This window comes from Anser anser (assembly GCF_964211835.1).
Source record: "Anser anser genome assembly, chromosome: 7".
NCBI classification, from domain to species: domain Eukaryota; kingdom Metazoa; phylum Chordata; class Aves; order Anseriformes; family Anatidae; genus Anser; species Anser anser.
The window spans coordinates 7,243,447-7,257,666 of record NC_139727.1 but is presented as its reverse complement, the minus strand read 5'-3'; the positions used below and the strand labels follow the sequence as shown (position 1 = coordinate 7,257,666).

The following is a 14,220-nucleotide window of genomic DNA, read 5'->3' as shown; positions in this document are numbered from 1 at the left end:
AACACTGTTTTGTCCTAACAAACATTATATTTTGCAGTTTTAAACATGAGGATTAAAAAAGTTTGGAAAGGTAATGCAGAAAAATGTCTTCTTATGTCCCTGACTCATCCAAGCAAGCCTTAGTATAGGTTTCAGCCACTCCAGCAGTACTTCCTTTCCTTCATTTCTGTATCAAGAACTGCTTCTGTTGTCCTTATAGTTATGTTTGTTTACACTGAGTCTTTCTGTTTATATAAAATTCATAATTATATACGCATGAAGCTTCAATTCCCTTCCCAGTCAGCATTTTGACAATGCACCAATTTGGAAGTGAAACAAACAAAAAAACAGACACCAAAAATGCCCATTGTGATCTTACCAGCGGAGCCCTGCCCCACTGGTGACTGCCTCCTCTGTTGGACCTACACTGCTGTTTGCATTACAATGCTGCTTGTATTACAAGGTTGAAATGATCCTTATTTAAGGTCAGACTCTCTATACTTTTTTGGAGAGTATTGGGGGTTTTGCCTCTTTTTTACTTATTAAAAAATAAATAAACCAGGATCCTTGTAACTGACTTGCAGTTTATTTTCCAAAGCTGTTGTACCAATGCAAATGAAAAGTCAATGAATGGAGGCACAGAAATTAATGTCTAGGGGCAGGGGGAGGTGAGAATGTCTAATCTGTCTTCCTTGCCAGAACTGACATGACACAAATATGTTGTTTTCAGTCAGGCAAAATGCTGAGCCTCTAAGTATTCGTATTTATTTTGGGTAAAAAGTTCATTTCTAGTCAGGCCAAGAATCCGGTGAAGAATGCAATAATTAAGATAGTACTTATAGAGAAATAAGAGCAACTTTTCCTGACATAAAAATACTGTTTTCCACCAGTAATTGGTTTGATCTGAAAAAATAAGCTTAAAGAATCGCAGCACTAACTATCAAGTTTATCAGAGAGGTTACAAATTACAGTTCTTCATGGGACTTAGAAAACTGTAACATGTTTCAGAAGTGCCAGATCTACAGCAGGTTTACATTTAAGATAAACATTTAAGAGTTAATTTTAAACGTTTCAACAATGAAAAAAGCTGGAAATATATAAAACTCTTTTTAAGAAGCAGTTTTGGAACAAACATGTTTGGGGATTTTTTTGGCTAATAAAATGATAGACATAATACAAAACTATAGGCACAGATGATGAATAAAGATTAGTATTTAAAATTAATAGTAACAAAAAAAAAATGTATTGGCATTTTAGACACCTGATTTGTGACCAGGTTTGGATAACCTTATTGGTAGAAGTTTCAGTTTACTCTTGTGCTCAAATAATCCTGGAACCAAGTACAGGGCAAATAAACACTGAAAGACACATTTAGCATTTCTCATCAAATAACTGAAAACAGATGCAGCAACAACTGTAGAAAATCAAATAAAAATGCCATAACTTTGCTTAGACTACACTGTAATTTTGATTTTACAAACATACACACAATTACATTTTCACATTAATTATCTTGTTCTAATACAAACATAGAACAAAACATCAAATACCACAACTACCACAGCTCCAAAGGAGTTTTTAGAGTTTCAGTCATATCTTGACACAACTATCCAAAATGCAAACTTGTCAAAATGCACAAATCCAGGGTCTCCCCTGCCTCTTCTGAACAGTTTCACAGATACCTTTTAATCACTCCCTTACAATCCATTAGTTCTGCTCTAAAATGCAAAGCAATTATTAATAATTACTGTTGTTGCAGTTGCTTTTGTTGAATAAACACTCCTTTCATTTGGGTGGTATGTAATGCCAACATGTACTACGATGCTTCCTTCCGTTTATACTTATAATTCTGTTACTTCACTGACTTGAATCTGTTGGAATCCTACATTTCAAAATAGACAGTGTTTCTAGATAGGGCTACTTTTCCCTTACTTATGACTGCTATTAATTTCTGATGGAAAATTATTAAATTAAAAATTAATTAAAGAATAATTTTAACTTCTTTAAATGATACATTGATACCTCTTATTTACCAAAATCTTGGGAGGAACACTTTATGTTGAAATGTTTAAACACCAATTATTTTGCTCAGAAAATTCTTCATGAAACTTGTATGAAAACCTCCTCTGTTGAAACAAGTCATAATGGGCACCATTTACCTCTAACAATCATTTTCACTCCAACCTCTGTTATCATTTTCAATTCAGCTCAATAACTTTATGGTCAAGTTTTTGTTTGTTTGTTTTTGTTTGTTTGTGTTTTTTTTTTCCATTTTTTTTCAATAACAGCAAAATACTTACAAAATAATTAATGTTGAAAAGCTGATTTATTTAATTTTTCCAATTTTTAGATCCAAATTTATTTGCATTCTTCTAATTTAATATTTTATATTTTTTAATGCCTCAACACTGCAGTGAAAGTGGTGAAAGCAGCTGTAAGGAGCAGGAATCCATCCCAGCTGGCTCGCCAGCACCTCTGTGCACAGAGCTTTGGACAAGGCTTTGCCACCAAGCTGCACAAAGCTCTGAATAAAGGCACAACATTTGGAATACAACAGACCTTGTGCATTTTCAGATCAACAGTCCACCAAGAGCTTCCCCCCTTCATTCAAGGATTTTTGCCTTGAGGAAGCATTTGCACTACCTCTAGGGAGATTTTCTTATCTGGTTATTAACACTTCCAACATTAAAGGATTAAACATTTCTTCACCCAGGGCCCCCTTGGAACATGAGAGCATTATGTTTGCTGCTTACTCTTTGTTTGTAATGGCAATCAGATACGTATTGTTGCCTCATCAGTAATTATACAGTCAAATATACTATCCAGAAGAGTATGTAGTCCAATCACACGTCATATCAAACATTAAAATTATACATTGATTTCCGGAAATGTGCAACATTTTCCCAGCATGAATGAAGCCTCCTGCTCACATTTTCAGACCAATATTTATGAGCCCTTCAATGACTGAGGTGTATAGAAAAACAGTCTTTTAGAAAGGTGATGCAAAGATCCTCTCTGAGCAGGAATTTCCACATCACCTTTCTGAGTATTTATTTCAGTTACCAGAGGAATGGCTGTTTGAGCATTTAAGCTAAGGAAACATGACATAGTACACACAGTAACATGTTGATGGACTTATATCAAAAAGAATCTGTCTGGATCAGAATAATTTAAGTTCTAGTATTCTAATCAGGGTACATTTTCATATACAGATAAAAAAACATTTCTCTTTATACGGATTTAATACCTTACCTATTTCCAAAAAAAGACACAGAAGTGAAATAAAAAGGTAGAGATGCCATAAACAAGACTGCTTAGGCTCAGTCCTGAATGAGGAAACACAACATTCATGAAAGCCAGATAAAGCCAAGCCACCATGGCCGTACGTCTGTCAGCCAAGTAGTTATGCATCTTCTGCCTAAGGTGATGAATCCATAACCTCGAAGCGTAGCATAGTGTAACCATACTGTATTTCAACGCAACGAAATCTTTGAACTTAGGCTGAACCCTGGTCAGGAGCTTTCTACTGAGAAAATAAACTACATTGGCATCGATTCTCCTAGCAGCTTTTCTCTTCAGAGCAATAGATTGTGCGTTCTTGACGGTACGTCTAGAGAGCTGACTTTTTTCTTGCCCGGTATTTACATAAACAGTACAATCTGTACGTTTCCAAGACCGCAGATGATTTCATAATGATCTTGCTTTCAAAATGAAAATTTTAAAGGTAAATTCATGTCAATAATTCTGTATCTGCTGCTCTACCAGAATGTTTTGTACTGAAATATGACAAGCTTAAGTGCTTTCCCCTACCTATTTTCTCTAATGTCAGGTAAGCAATGTTGACAATTTTCCTATGTGAAACCAGATCAGCCCTAGACTGGTATTTACAGCAGTGCCTGAAATGGAAGCAACATAATTCACTGCTTCTAACTGTAATTAAATTCACAGGAAAACCTTTAATTGAAATAACCAATTATAATTTGATTTCTATTTTTACGTTTCAGTCATTTGTCCAAAGAAAGTTCACTACTTTTTAGATGATAAAATTTAGCATTTCTTTTTGCTGCATTGAAGCATTCCTACATATGTATTTATTTTAGCAGTTATGTACGACTACTTTTATGTTTACTTAGTTTTATTCTTAGTATTATTATGTTGGAAAATACATCTTAATTATTTGTTTTATTACGTTACAGAGTACATATGAAGCTCACACGTCAATACTAGAAAATAATTTTTAAAAAGTTCATACATATCAACCACAATAGCGTGGGAATTGGAAACTGCTTAAAATAAGAGAAGAATTTTGAAATTTTATTTGTTACATAAAATCATCTTAAATATATCTGTTTCTTAAGAAAAATGAAGTACTAAATTGCATTGGCATTTTATTCATTTATAAAATAAATATTTTTATGCAGTAAGTGATTTAAAAGTATCATTTCCATTCTTCCATCACTTGAGAAACAGTGCATCTGATCTTCTCACATCTAGTTCCTAAACATAAACTGGAAGAGCAAAAAATCTGTTTTTTATGTTTTTTACTTAAATTAAATTTTTTAAATTTACTTTTATTAAATTATTATTATATTATTATATTACTTTACTATTATTATTACTTACTATTATTATATTATTATATTACTTTTATTAAATTTACTTAAATTAAATTTTTTTTTTTAAATTTTACTTAAATTAAAAAACATTACTGTTTTTTAATGTTCTCCCAAGCGGTTTTTAAATTTTCAATGAACTAATTCTGAATTACCAAAAAAAAAAAAAAAAAAACAACAACACAACAACTACGAAAAAGAAAATGAAAAGTTTCACACAAACAGGGAAGGTGGTATCTCCATCAACAGCTAGTTTAATACTTCAACAAACTGAATGCAAGAAAACTTTAACATAATATATAATGCTGCTCTAATTGTTATTGTTAAAGGCAAATGGTTATAATAGTTTAAAGCAAGTACAGTCTTTACATAGTTTGTGATAGCTTCGCATTTTTTAGATATATACACACACCTAAAAAAACCTCTAAATATGTATTTAGAAGTTGATGAAAATGAAAACAGATTTTGTTTTCATCTACCCTTCAACAAAACATATAAAATTCAACTGCTTTATTCTTAAGTCTGCAGGAGAAATCCTAAAGAAATGCATGAAGAACTGTAACAAACTAATTTGTTGTGAATCATATGTATTCTCAGAAATTAAATGCATGAAGCACATTCATTAATATCTTGCATTTATATAGATAGCTTTTCATCCTGAAGAATCCTGAAGCACTTTGCATGTACACATGTAATATATCTTCACAAAGCTCAGCCAAAGTAGTTCCATGAATCAGCTCAAAGAAATCCTCTGAAAATTAGCCACTCATCCAGCTTCTCTTTTCTGTGAAATAACTATTAGCTACTTCTTCAGCAATTCTGGCATACAAAATTCTAAAACTCTCTTCTACTAGTAGCACAGGAAATTAAAAGCATCTCACAAATTACTCCAGTCCCTGCTATAATTTAAAAATCCCTCTGGGGCCACCTGACATGCTCTTCTTTGATCTCCCCTTCCCCTTGTAAACCACATAGCCCTTACCCTCCAAATTGAAAACATACAGCTTTTTCATCTCTAGTCTCTGCCATGGGAACTTATCCAGTCATGCCATGCCTCCTGGCATCTTCAAGCTTTATGCTGCTCCTATCCCACAATGAATTGACAAAATTGTTCATTGAAAATCGTATCTCTTTGTAAGTGATTTTCATTCACATTTGGTCATTCTCTGAAATTCTGGTTTGAAAAGTTATAAGGGATTCATGGGGATCCGTGCTACTTAGCTCTTTACCTTGCATGTGTTTCTTTGAGAATTCAATGAGAGTCAAAAATCTGTGAAGTTCCTAATCTATGGCGTTCTTCGGTAAACAAATGAGTTCGTCTTCTTACACAACAACCCATTACACTGTACAAATACAGTGACTGTCTCACTGTCCTTTCTTTTGTCTGTCAAATCCAGAAGCGTGTCTCCTGCAGTGGCCAAACACCTCGTAATACATCAAACACTTCAGACTTTCACACGGTAAGTGAAATTTCCTTTCTGATCTCTGCAGCAGCAAAGTCTGCTTACAGTTGTCTTAATATTTCTAGTAACAGTGTAGCTTTCAGTCAGGATACTTTCAACTCATCAAAACCTAGGTATAAAATTAAACTCAGTAGTGTTTTGTTGTTTTGCAGTAAAGGAAAGGGGGTAAGGCAGCAAGATGCATCTCTCTTCTTGCATTACCAGTCAAGCAACAAGCACATCTGAAGCCCTTATGCATCTCTAGGTGCACTCTTTGCTGTAGTTACTCATATATTTCATCTTCCCTACAGTCTGCAAAAAACTGTATGCCTCCAGGGGAAGAAAAAAAAGAGGAAAAAATTCCAGTGTTCTTTATACTTCTCTGCAAAGTACTTAATGACATTAGGCACTTACAAAGTAAAGATTCAAGTTTTCAAAAGAATTCTAGCCGAGCTATGACAAAATCAACCAAACAGGAAAACTACTCATTAAGCTTTTCGTAGTTCTACCTAATATTCAGCATAATCCTACATCTCCCTGAAACCCTCTGGGCTCAGGACTAATGGAACACTCTCAGATATCTTTTTTGAGTCTAGCAGTGATGAACCCAATGTTATTTTGCTTTTTAGTATTTGACTTTGCATCTCAGGTCAGTGCTTTAACATCAGTCAGACTCAAGAGAGTAACTGGAAGTGACATAATTTGCAAAATATACCCTGCAGCACAATGGAAAATGATGTAGTTAAATAAAAATAAGCAGTGTGCTGGGTAATTTGGAGCTGAACTTATTTTGTTACAAATTGAATGAGTCCACAGATCTTGTTAAATGCAGCTTCTGAACATAACAAACAAATAGAAAGACATCATTGCTATCCATAATGGGCTACATGCTAATTTCTCATCTTAAGGTAAGCTGGGACCATCAAAAGTCTAGTAAAGAAGCTTCAAATATTGTTTCCCACCTTGACCAGAAGCTGAGAAACCCCATCATAAATAGCTGAACCTATGGGCATCATTATGAGGGCCTGCTTGCTCCTGGTCTTAAAGGGCTGTTTGAGCAGTTGAAGCTTGTTCAGCCATTGGGAAAAACCTGGTCTGTGCCTTTCTTTTTGGTACAGCTCTATGCATGAGAGATCAGGGGGGTGGTGCTGAGATGGGCTAAGATGGGCTATTCTGGCATTAAGGAGCTGGAATACGCTTCCATGCCCAGGACATTCTGCGCTGGTCTGTTCAACTCTGACTTCAAGGAAATCATTCCAGATGTACCACTCCGCAAACCAGCGGCATGTTTCAACCCAATCCTAGTTCAGATAGGTTTTACAATATCAAAACAACTGGCATTACAGCTTCTTTATTTTATTACACTAACAAAATGTTAATTTATATCTCTGGCATGAATTTTCACTTTGAAAACTATTGCTAATTTCAAACCGGAACAGATAACTTACAAAAAAACTTCACACATACAGAAAGTTGATAAAGCTCCCTATATTTCATAGCAAGGTGTAACTGAGTCTCAATGAAATGAAAAAATAATACAAAATAATATAAAAACTCCAAAATTTGGTGACATGTTATTTATCTCCAGGGTAGAAGTCATATGATCAAAGAATTTTTTGTGAAGTTATGATAAAGTAACAAACAAGAAGCTAATAATCCAACTCAATCAAAACTATCAGCAAAAACATGACAGTTCTGTGCCATGGAATACTCTAGTAATAAATACCTACCTACTCACAAAAAACTAGCAACAGTTAACTAATATTGCAATGCAATATTGCGACCATCAGGAACAGGCTTTCTGTATGATGCTGAAGTTTTAATTTACAAAATTAATTTCTCTTCAGAGCCCTTTGACTTATGTCTCAACAACATCTCTTTCTTCCCTTGGTGTGCTCCTACTTCCTAGTGACTTCTGTTCTGACCTTAGCATGTTTTTGCATACTTCTTGCGTAGTTTACCCTGCTAGCTGCCATCCTTCAATATTCCACTCCCTTGTATCAAAGACATCCCAAAATAACTTGTGTTGGATCCTTCTAGAAACTATTCTAATAGTTGGGTTCTGGTAAAAAGATTTTTCTTTCACATTAAAAGAAACCACGTGAGGCATTGGCTGTAATTAAAGCTTGGTCCTATTTACACCTACTTATTTCAGCCAACCAAATTTCATACAGTTTTGTACTGATACTGTATAGATGACATCTCAGAGAACAAAAAAATTCTATAGTTACACCACTAGGGCTGAAAGCACTTAAAAGCTGGAGCTTAGCTTCAATAGTCCACAATGTGTAACACTGTATTTTACTTATATTTTTGAAAACACACTAACAGAAATAGCAAATTAATCACCCATCCTTCCCCTTTTAGAGCAAATTCAAACATGGTATACGCAGGTTGCTGGAGCTGTGTTTACCAACTGTGGTGAGAGGGTCTTTATCCCACTTCATTCAAAAGCAAAAATCCCAAGGTAGACAGAAACAAATCTAGTTATTTCCTAATGCTGATGGGTCTGAGAATTCACAGTTACCATTCATTTTCATCAGCATGTGTACTCTGGTCATTTTAAAATCATATAAAATACCCTAAGAACAATTATTGTTTTTCATAACTAATTAACACTGTTTCATGTTGTAGGCACCTGAAACTAATAAATTGATTAATAAATGGCTTCAAATCTTTGTTTCTGAAAGTGTATTACTAAGTGACATTTTACTAAGTGGCTAAGTACTAAGTTACTCTGTGGAATGATGCATGGCACAAGGATGCTGTTTGTCCCTTGATGTCATTGGCATAATGTTTTGTTTGGATTTCCTAGAGCTTCCTGCGGTAGCTTAGCAGAGTGGCATCCCATGACAGCTATCCCTGTGCTATGAACTGCAATGACAGGTGGAATTGAACTGTTGAGAAGAAGTTAGCTTCATTTCCTATTGTTACTGGGTTTAGAAAGATACCAGCTTGAAAAAAGGTGAATTGCTAAGCACAGAATAAAAAGCACAGAATAAAGCTTCACATATAGCAAGAGATGATGAAGAGAAAACAGAAAGGTACCACCTGAAATCCACTGGCAGATATAAAACAGAAACATTAAACCTCTTGATCAGCAGTTTTCTTTGCTAACAAAAAAGAGCACGAGAACCTCCTAAATTCCTTTTTACTGCTTTTTAATGTTTCTCAGTTACATTATTCACCTCAGTGAAGGTGTACTTTAGAAAATGACAATGTTTACAGCTAGATGAATGTTGGCAAAACTGAACAAAAACAATCTGGTGAGTCAAAGTTATTTTTGATTCCTTGTTTCCTTGCCCTGCATATATTCATCTCTGTGTGAACAATATCTAATTGTCTGAAACTGACCGCAACAGGCATGAGCAGGAATGAGTATACCAGCGTTCATTCCTTGAGGAAAGTAAACTTGTTTTCTGGGCCAGCAGCTGACTTCTGCACAACCCCCCTAAAACTTATGTAAGCCTGTCAGCTTTCTTCTTTTCAGAGGGAAAAACGTTTTAAATTCACCACAGCGTGTGGAAAGCATAGTGAATTGATCAGAGTGTCCCCGCGCTTTGTTAGGCACTCTTGGCCAGTCGGCGCCCAAGCGAATTGCCATGGAAACACAGCGCTAGGAGCAACAACCAGCAACGACACGGGGCGACTGTCATTTAGGTACAGGCCGGAGGCTTTTACTCGCTTGGAACATTGCTGAGCAATTCTGAATAACAAATTACTTAAAATGAGCAAATTTGCAAATAGCAGAAGTGAGAAAAAGAACTAGGGGATCTTTTCAAAGAATCATCTTCTCAGCCTCCTTCCATCTTGAAACATTTGTAAACTCCTTTCTCTCATTTTCCCTGCTGTGGAGTGCAGAAACTTTCCATATCTGACACCTGGTATGTAAATCAAGAGTGTGCAGGATGTTGTACAGCTTCCAAAAAACTGGAAATGCAGTTAGTTGTGAAACTATAACATCTAGGTGAGAAAATCATTCTTGCAGAAAATGACATAGTAACTCTGATCTTTTTATGAAAAGAACAGATCTGCCAGAGCGCTGATATGCCAGACAGCAGGACAAATTCTATTGTCATTTACGCGCCTTGTAAACCAAATATAACTCAGGCAACCCATTTGTGACAAGCCATGATGGCAGCTTGGAAGAAGATTTTCACAGTTGCTATTCAAGGAGAGAAACTGTATGTTTGATCTTAATGAAGATCTCCAGAAATCAGACTGGTCTTAATGGAAACAAAAATAACATCAAAGCAAAAAAGGAAAAATCAAAGATCTGCTTCACAGCTTTACCATGGATTATCTCCAAACAGGGCATAGATGTACAGGGGTGACACAGACACTGACAGCATCAGGCTAGCAGGAGATAACAAACCAGTACATGAGAGTGCCTGAATGCAGATTCCAGGACAGCAAAGCATCGTTCCCTAGAGAAATGTAATACTCCGCACACCTGTTCACTCACAGTGCAGACTGTGAAATAACTGTGGGCCCTGCAGAGGTCAGTTTGGCACAGAAGTGTTCAGAGGGATATTAATTGCAGTGGTGGGCCCTGTGTAATACAACAGTCTCACTAGGACAGGGTTTAAGAATCGGATTAAAATAAAGTAATGCCCAAACAAAGTATGTCAATAACAGGCTGAAACTATTTCTTTTGTAAACGCTTTCCCTTAACTTTTGCAATTCTAGTCCTTTCAAAACATGCCACACTTTGTTTTAAACAAAGAACACATTAAAACTCTTCCCATTAGTCTAGAAGCAGAGCATCAATACAGAAGAAACACCTCACACTAGAGCTGACTGTGTTACATCAGGATATTCACAGCACTCAAAACCAGGAATCTTTCTGACTTGCTCTCTTGCTCCCTCTCTGGAGAACAGTAATTTCTCAGTGTGTGGAATTACCATGTTTGACTTGGCAGTGCGGTGGAAGCATCACATGGCTTACAATGAAGGCCCAGTGTGCAGTTTCTATTATTGGTAGCTGGTTATGTCATCAGAGCATTCTCACATGTCAAGAGCAGGTGTCCCCACTGCTGCATTACAAATAAAATCATTCTCAGTAAAGATTTTGATTTAAAATGAAAGCAGCAAGCAACCAACCATTGTATCTCTAAATAACAGCATGTAGGAAAAAAAAAAAAAAAAAGAAAATAGGTAATTTGAGATCATACTTAGTAAGGAAAAGCAGGTGAAAGGTACGATTTAAGGACAGAACATTTAGCTGTAAGCAGAACAATTTGTAATTATTACCATATAATTAGATCACAAGCAGTTAAAGACACTCTTCAGAAATTAGATCAAAGAAAATAGTCTTCGAAAACAAAATAATGTATAATTAGGTTAAGCATGTGTATTCAGAGAAACTAAAAACTTAACAGAACTTATTGTCAGATTTTAAGCCAAAGACAATTAAAGGTTTCCACAACTTGGGAATCTTCTGTTACTATCTCCATTCTTCTGGGCATTTCTTGGTTAAAGTAACTAAAGATTTAATACAAAAAGAGGAACAAGTTCCCTAATTGTTTTTTTTTTCTGGATAATTTGAGTTCGTCTATTCATATTAAACTCAAAGGCAACCAAGTTGGTCTAGAAATCCAAGTTCTCAGTGGTTTCCAGTTCCATTCTATATTCCACTAACTTAAGCTTGATCTGTAGTAATGAGAATCTATCTGCATTTTTTCCTTACAGACTTACGGTTGGTTTCTTGGGGTCAGGAGGGAATTTTTGAACAAGCTATGGGAGAATGATATCTCACCTGAGCAGTGTGGCACTCACTGGGGATGTGGGAAATGGCCTGAAAAAAAAGGAAAACAATGAAAAAAAACCTACATTTCCCAGATCTTATATCTTTAACTGTGTACCCCTCAGTGCCTTGAAACTCATTTCTCCCAGCTTTGCTTTTACCTTCCAAAGGTCTTAATTTCATGTCAGTGGAAAGGGAAGAACACTCAAACTCATCACTGTTCTTTTGTAAAATTACATTAAAGCTTCTTGCTCAAACTCCTAGGAATGTAGTTTCTGTCACCCTTCTCTGTTGCTCAATTCATTGAACTTGCAGTGAGTCTTGGGATACTTCTATGCAGAGCAGAATCTAGAACCATGAAACTTTCTATTCTGTAAAATAAAGTTCACACACACATACATAAATCAGTTTCATTAGCCTGGAGGTACTTGCAAACTTCTAAACACAGCTGAGCAAAGCGGACCACACTTGAGCATTCTTCAGTTATTTTTCCTTCTTCAGAGTAAGCCAGGCTGCACTCCAAATACCCACATGCAGCTTTAGATAATGCAGTGCAAGAGGAACAGTTACTCTCTCACACATGCAGCTGATACCATTCAGCAGCATTCACCACATCTAAACAAGCCTAACGTCAGAAACAAGACAGTGAGATGGTGCAATGCTGACTGCCAAGTTGCTACCGAATCCCTAGGGTTTGATTCTCCGTCATGTCTAAGGGGGTGCTGCATGCTCTGTGCCTATTTGCATGGTAATTGTGTGGTGTGTCCCCGGCCACCAGCCTTCTAACTGAACTGGAGGGAGGAGAAAGCAACACCACAGACCAGAAAAGGAGCTGTTGGAATGAGAAGGGAGAGGAAGGGGAGGTGAGTGATGAAACTGAGAGGGGACCTTGAAGAGAGAAAAAACGATTATTTGAGTTCCTTCAGTATTAAATTTAAAGTAATGCAAAAACTGGTTGAATTCCAGATCCTTGAAAATCAAATTCAGTTCCTGAAACACAAGAACAGATGGTTGACTGATGTAAATAAGTGCAACTTCAGCTGAGGTTTTGGCAAATTCTCTTTCTGAGATTCAACATTGACAGATTCTCAGGTCAATGGACGTGGATTTTCAAGAGTTATTTCTAAGGTACTGTGGTGACAAATAGGTATCATTGCTATCTTCTCATCTCTTACCACAATAAATTCCCATTTCATTATTCATGCCAGAAAATCACTCTTTAACATAACCAAACCCCAAATTTGGCAGACTCTGAGGGGTTTCCACTGCATTCTTCCTGCCAGCTTCTTTCTGTGACTTAGCACAAGAAGTGATGTAGAAGGTAAAGCAAAGGGAACTTCTGATAATTACCTGCATCAAAGAAATACAGTTGATTTAAATTAACAATGAGATACGATCTGCATCACCTGCCCTATAATTCGACATCTCAGTGCATTAGTACCAAAGAGATCTTCCTTTTGTGTCTCAGCTGTAGGTCTAACCTTGGCTGGGAATAACGATTTCTTGCAGAAAGATATCACTGACTTCTGTCAAGTCAGCACTGATTCTTTAGGAACAAGTGGCACATCAATCCTGAACTAAGAAACAAACCATCATGTCTTACAGCTACGTAGTCCAGGTCCTGTGCACTATTGTTAGCCTTCTCTTAGTGCTAGAGAAGTGTTAGAGAAGGCTAACAACTTGGGCAAGAACATGACGGATGGCAACTACTATCAGCCTCTATGCCCTGTTAGCTCCCACCAGCACGTCTGGTCATTCCCTATAACGGAAATCACTGCACAACCTGTTTCTCTGGATATCATGGAGATTACTTCTCCCCCTTCAGGTTTGATGACAGAAAGTGCAGGGAGTGGAAAATGTGCAAATTATGTTTTGCACAACAGATGAAGGGAAATAAGGGAGCAAAGCTGCTTTGAGTTCCTAGAGGTTTTGTCTGTCACTTCTCTTCATCACATCTAGTCAAAATGTATTCCCCGAAGTGAGGAACATGTAGGGAATACAGCAAATCTGCAGGTTTTCTGAAGGAAATGATGATGCTTCCAGGTAACTGAATTACAACACTGGCTTTAACTCAAGGTGTAGTTCACAATAAGCAGAACAGAGGGTTCACGCCATACCCTACGTGTCTGAAAAGCCATGACTGAAGCTGAGCAAAATAAATGCTTTGATTTTTCTGGTAGGATATAGAACTCTTGGGAAAATTTTGCTGGAGACAGTAGCATGTAGATTTTTCTTTTTTTTTTTTTGTAAGAAAAAGTTTCAGTTCTAGTGATTTAACATAAATATAGAATAGTCACTTTAAAAATCGAGTGCAGTGAGGTGGATTGAAAACTGGCTGAACAGCCAGGCGCAGAGGGTGGTCATCAGGGGCAAAAAGTCTAGTTGGAGGCTGGTAGCTAGTAGTCTATCCCGTCAATACCGGGTCTGATCCTGTTCAATA

General features: G+C 36.5%; 1 long non-coding RNA gene across 1 annotated transcript in view; it reads right to left on the bottom strand.

The window, feature by feature from the left end:
* Positions 1 to 14,220, bottom strand: part of LOC310902288 — a 455,554-nt gene that overhangs the window by 277,050 nt on the left and 164,284 nt on the right. The gene's annotated exons all lie outside the window — the stretch shown is intronic.